Here is a 6,000-nt window from a genome sequence, read left to right as displayed (position 1 = left end):
TATCTTCATTTTAAATTTAGGTTTTCGGTCTTGGACTTTTCACTTTTCCTTTTGTTGTTTGAATAAAAACCAATTTTTTAATAAAAATAGCTTTGAAGGAAGATTTCGCCTTTAATGAAGGTAAACTGAGTTCCGCCAATTCCAGTTGCAATTTCTCCTTTAATATTGGGGAACACATATCCAACAAGATTTTCAACACTCTCCATCGACTTTGACCACAAAAGCAACTGGTATCTCCCTGCCATTTTTAGCCCTTACAATGGTCCTCGCAAATCCTCAAACAACAGACCAAATCTAATTATAAATGATGATCTCAAATTATTCCTCAGGATCCATTCTGCTCTTACCAAGGGAACATTTCCACCTCCTAAGATGGACATTCCAGTATCAGTGATATCTGCTACCATCATCTGCTACACGTTTACCATCATCTGCTACACGTTTACAGCCTGTGAGGTCAAGCACCTCTAGATCTGCACAGAGAGTAATGTGTTCCACTGATTCACTAGTTAAAAGACAGCATGAGATTAGTCTGACAGACACAAGGGAAAGAGAAGTAGCTAGAAGATCATGAAAAGCCACATTAGACAAATGAAATGTGTTATAGAGTTCAAAAGTTTTCAAATTTTTGCAAGCATGTATGAGCGCACTAAAACAAGCATCTTTCACTCTATAGAATCCTCCGAGCTTGATGGACTCCATGTTTTTACAACCTTCAGGCATGAGAAACATGCCCATGTCATTTACTCATCTAAAAAATGCTGGATAATTTACTCTGCTACAGGAAAGGGAGAGGTGACATAAATAATTGCAAGAACCCAAAGACTGCACACCACTATTATTTCTCCTAGAGGTGCATCCCTCAGATCTAAATTAACCGAGAGAATGAGATTTTGTGTGATAGAACTCAGAAGGTCATCTGTGATATGATCTACAACAAGTGTTAAGGACTGTATACTTTGGAAGGAAACTCCCATTGAGAAGGGAATCCCATTTTGTCCCGGGACAGCAGCTATCCTTTGAATACCCCAACCGTGTAATGATTGTCTTGTATCTTTTTCTGTTACTTGTTGCAGATGCAAGTATTTTACTGTCATGGGCATGAAAGATACTGTCGCTTCAAAAATGCAAGAATCAAATTGTGCCCCTTCAAACTTGATGCACAAGGATTCCAAAGAGTGGCAACCATCAAAAAGTTTTTTGAGACTTGATTTGTAGTTTTGAAGGGCCCGATGCCTTCAGTAGTATGACAACTCGACAAACAAAAATCTCAGATTGGGGCAATGTTGCCCCAGTGCAACAAAAAGGCTGTGAGAGAAATTGGAACATTTCTATAGAACCAGCTCTTTGAGGTGTGAAAGAGCAATAATGTATGTTGCTGAGTCATCCAGTCGGCTACAATTTATGGTAAGATTCCTAACTGAATCATTATCGGAAAGCAGATAGCTCAATACCTTCTTATCAAGAATAGCTTCCTACTTGAAACGAGGCAAATCTGGGTGTTGTTGAGCAATTTGAGCGAGTTTTGACCGTTTTCGGGCCTCTGGTTGTATGCGCTGCGCGGCATGCCCAATGCACCGCGCCTCACCAATGTGTCGCGCCCTTGTAAAAATGCACTGAATGTTGAGGCCCAGTGCGCCGCGCCTCACCAATGCGCCACGACACTCAGCCTATGCGCCGCGCTCTGCAACTGCAATACATTTTCGGCCTTCAATGTGTTTTCTTCACTCCTCCATGATTTGTCTTGGTTTCACTGATGTATCTTGGCATGAAATTGGATTATTGGAACACAAACATATCTCTTATGACAAGGATTTTGATTTTTGATTTGGGCACACCCACCTTTGCAATTTCTGAACCCTTTGACACTACACTCTAACTCTGTTTGGCTTCCTTTATGATTTTCGGACTGATGATGTACTTCTTTGTCTTATTTACAGAAATAGATGGCTGGAATTTTTGCAAAGGTGACCAGAGCTACGCCTGGAGATATTAACAACTGAAAAACTTGGAAAATATACATGGCAATTTATTACAAAGGAAAAAATGACAATTTTATTCAAAACAGAGTTTTGAAGAAAAGTCATGATCAAATTTTGCGACAAAAACTTATTTGGAAACCTCCCTCATGCGTCTGCTGGTATTATTTGACATTTTGAAGACTAAATTTGTGAAACCCTAGACCTAAGACTCTTTGCTAACCAAAAGACCATCCATGACTGTAAATGACTGTAAAATTGATTTGATGATGAACTTTGATGATTCAGACACAAACCAGCAGATACATAATCATGAGGGACATGAGTAAAAAGACCCTTCCTATTTTCAGATGATGGCATGCCCCTAACGGAATGCAGATGAATGGATGAATGAGACACCTAAAAGTGAAATGCAATAAGAAAAATGATCTCTGATGGAGGGATAAACAGACCGACTCTAACATTGGCTCCAATGGGGATGGTGGCTCCTTGGAGGTGCCAAGAACTGCAAATCTTTGGGAGAGCAGACAATGCCTGCATCCATTAGGCTATGGAGTCAATGACTTGACAAAACCACACAATATTTGTTAACTCATTTATTGACTGCAAATTTGACTCAAAACTAAAATTGAAAACCATAATAAAACCAAACATGACTAAAACATAACTAAAAAACCTACTCTAAGTGTTCTTTTAACCACTCGATCAAGTGAAATGGAACAACCAATGTAACCATGTAAGCATCCTGGCTGCTATTTGAATTCTCCACAAGTGCTCGCTTAGGAACAACAAGAGAACACTACTGAACGACAATTCCCATGGAAAGTCGGAATCAAGTTGACTGCTGATAAACTTGCAAAGCATGAATTGACTGGATGACTTCAAGAATACTGTAAAAGGATCTTAATAAGCATAGCTATGGATTTCCATTAACACATTACTACTCTGGTCCAAGTAATCTTCATAGCTGGATATTGAAATTTTCCTCACATCTGTGCTGTCTTTCTTTGGTGATTGCAGCAAGCTGCCAAAAGGATCCTGAATTTCGTGAATAACCAAACTCTGTTGCTAATTCCAAAGAGAACAAAAGTCTCCTTTAGCAATCTCTTCATATGACTGCAAACATTGGTGTGAGCTTTGTAATGAAAAATCTGTTAAACAAGACAATGAAGGGGACTTTTGAATAAGATTATTATCAACATTATTTTCTGGCACGTGGTTAGCTAATGGAGAAGAACTTTTACAGCAAACATCATTCAACACACGAGCAATAGGATCATCAAACATTTGAGAAGACTGTTGTGATGTATCCATTACAACTGTATGACATCCTACCGGTTGTTCATCTTTTTCTTTAGAGATATTACGAATATTCTTCCTTATAAACTGAAATGCTTCGAAACAAAAGGGTACAGAATCCTTTTGCATCATTAAATCATATATTTCGGTTACCACACCTTCATCTTTAATCTGGCCTTCATCCTCAACATTAAAACTAAGAGATTGTTGATTTCCTACACGCTGTTCATTTGAAGATTTACTATGCAATTTACCCTTCAAAAACTGAAATGATTCAAAACAGAAGGTAGGGAGTCATCCTGTATCGTTTGATCATATGTGCCAGCTTCCATGTCTTCATGTGAAACTTGACAATTAATGGCATTTCAGAGCTGGAAATCTGAATACGAGAAGTCTTAACCAAGGTTTTTATTGCCCTCAAGATGGTCCAAATCAAGACTTGTCGACAATTGATTTTGAATTGCATGGAAGTTGTCTCTGATGAAATGAAATGAATTAAAAAAAAAGGTAAAGATCCTTCACTTACTTTAAAATTTGCTAAACTTTCCTCGTCTTTGTCATAGCTGATATGCATCAGTTGATCACTATACCAGAGCTGCTGAAAGTAAACTTCTTCCTCCCACAAACTAGCTGCTTGTTTGTTTACAAGATTAGCTTCTGTTTGGAGAATATAATCATCATCATACTGATCAAATTGAGGCAAATCATCAGTATAAAAGACATCATCAAGCATACATGTCAAATCAACAGATCTCTCTTCTCCAAGATGATCTATAAAACAATCACTATGACAACTGGGATAAGAAACAAAATGTTTTGGATCAGCAACTTGTTCATGAACGTCATTTTCATTTTTTGCAATCATTTTCCGCACCATCTCTTCTACTGCACTCACCAAAATGTCAAGCTTTTCCTCTGAAGGTGTCGATTTCTCTGGATCCACGTTTTTCATCTCTTCTTCCTTCAACCTTGCCCTTCTGATCAGCAAATGAGCCTCTACATTTACTGCACTGTTCTGCATCTCTTCAAGTGTTGCAAGATTCCTTTCTCTCAACTGAAACTCCATTTTCGGATCAAAGGCACCCGGGTAGTGCAAGAGAGCAGATCTAGGAGGAGGCCTTATATCAACTAGAATCGAATAATAAACTTGGTTAAATTTGGCAGAAAACTGTTGTACTGTCTCCCCTGGTTGTCTTTTCAGCTGGTTATACTCTTCTATAATCAAGAAAGGGTTTTGTCTGACCACCCACCTATCGAGGAAAACTTTGATGAACTGCTGATAATCTGAGATGCTCGCATCAGGCAGGGTTTTGAACCAACTCTTGACTTTGCCTTGCAAAGAAAGAGCAAAAAGCCTAATACTAACATCCTCTTCATCAACTTCAAAAAGGTCAAGGAAAGACTCAACATTCTGCACATGCTTCTCAACGTTGACATTCTTACATTCACCGTCAAATCTTGGTAGATATAGGTCATAATTTTTAGGGAAAGCATGAAGAACAGCATGTAAAATAAGAGGCTTATACCTGTCTGGGACTATAAAAGATGTAAGAGTATATACAAGAGCTACGGGTTCAGTTTTGGTTTCTTTAGGCTCATCACTCTGAAGAGAATCATCATAAGATGTGGGAAAAGTAAGGTGTCCAGGATCAAAGGGAAACTTAGTATTTATACTTTTTGAATAGGTTGATTGAAGATTTTGATCACCTCTATCATACAACAAATTCTGAAAAACTTTCAGGGTAGCTTCAAGAACATCCAAGAAATAATTTACAAGAAAGCATACTAGATCCTGAATACCATTCCACTTTGGATACCTGAACTTTGTGTAAGATCCTTCCATTTTCTCAAACAAAGAGTTAGTTCTCTAGTGGAGTCTCTACGGGAGTCACCAGGTGAATGATTTCAGCCTTCTTATGTTTGACCGTTGTCCACCATCAACCATCAGATCTGAACTTGATATATGTACTAGGGAAATTAAGAGGTTAGATGTCACGTTCACAAGCTAGACCGGAGATTGACTGAAGCAGTGTTTATCTACTTCGCTGATGCATAGCAAAATCGTTTCGAAAGCTACCTGGCGTAACTTCAGGCTCCGTCTGTAGCTTATAAAACGAATAACACTAACAAACAAACAATCTCTCCCTAGTGAGTCGCCACTATGTTAGAGCCTAAATCTACCTTAGGCTGAAGGAAGGAAAAATTCAGGATAACCAAAAACCACGCTCAGCCTCGTAGCTAGCCCTATGAGGACAGGAGAGGGCTCTCTCCAGGTCACACTCAGTAAAAATAAACAATAGGGTCTGAGATGACTCAAAATGAATACTAATTTTAGGCTAGTAAATAAATATGAAAGAGATAATTTAATGAATGACTGAATTTTTAGGGATGTATGGGACAAAGGGCAGCATGAGCGGAGAAATTAACTCGAAGACACAGAGTATTTCATGGGGCAAGATAGGTAGGAATTTTAGCAATCAAATTGAAATAATATGGAGTGGAATGACTATTGAGAAGCTGAAAAGGGCATAATACATGAATCCTTTTCAAACAGAAGAAGATACGCAAAGTATGAATCCTTTACAAGGAAGAGCATATAAACTGTATTCTACCTTTCTTACTTAAAAACATTCAACTGGAAATGTTTATGAATGAACGGTAAAACATAACGAAATACATATGAAACAGAAAGAAGAGACATGTGCTAAACTCATACCACGTG

The 6,000-nt window shown here is 38.3% G+C and overlaps 1 pseudogene; it reads right to left on the bottom strand.

Moving 5' to 3' along the window:
- Positions 1-387: 387 nt before the first annotated feature.
- Positions 388-4,230, bottom strand: LOC149208320 (F-box protein At-B-like; annotated as a pseudogene).
- Positions 4,231-6,000: the final 1,770 nt, after the last annotated feature.

Source organism: Pinus tabuliformis, chromosome 1_2 (assembly GCF_031772625.1).
Source record: "Pinus tabuliformis cultivar Carrire ecotype Pingquan chromosome 1_2, CPIR1, whole genome shotgun sequence".
Lineage (NCBI taxonomy): Eukaryota > Viridiplantae > Streptophyta > Pinopsida > Pinales > Pinaceae > Pinus > Pinus tabuliformis.
The sequence above is the reverse complement of the archived record's forward strand: the minus strand, read 5'-3'. Positions and strand labels throughout refer to the sequence as shown.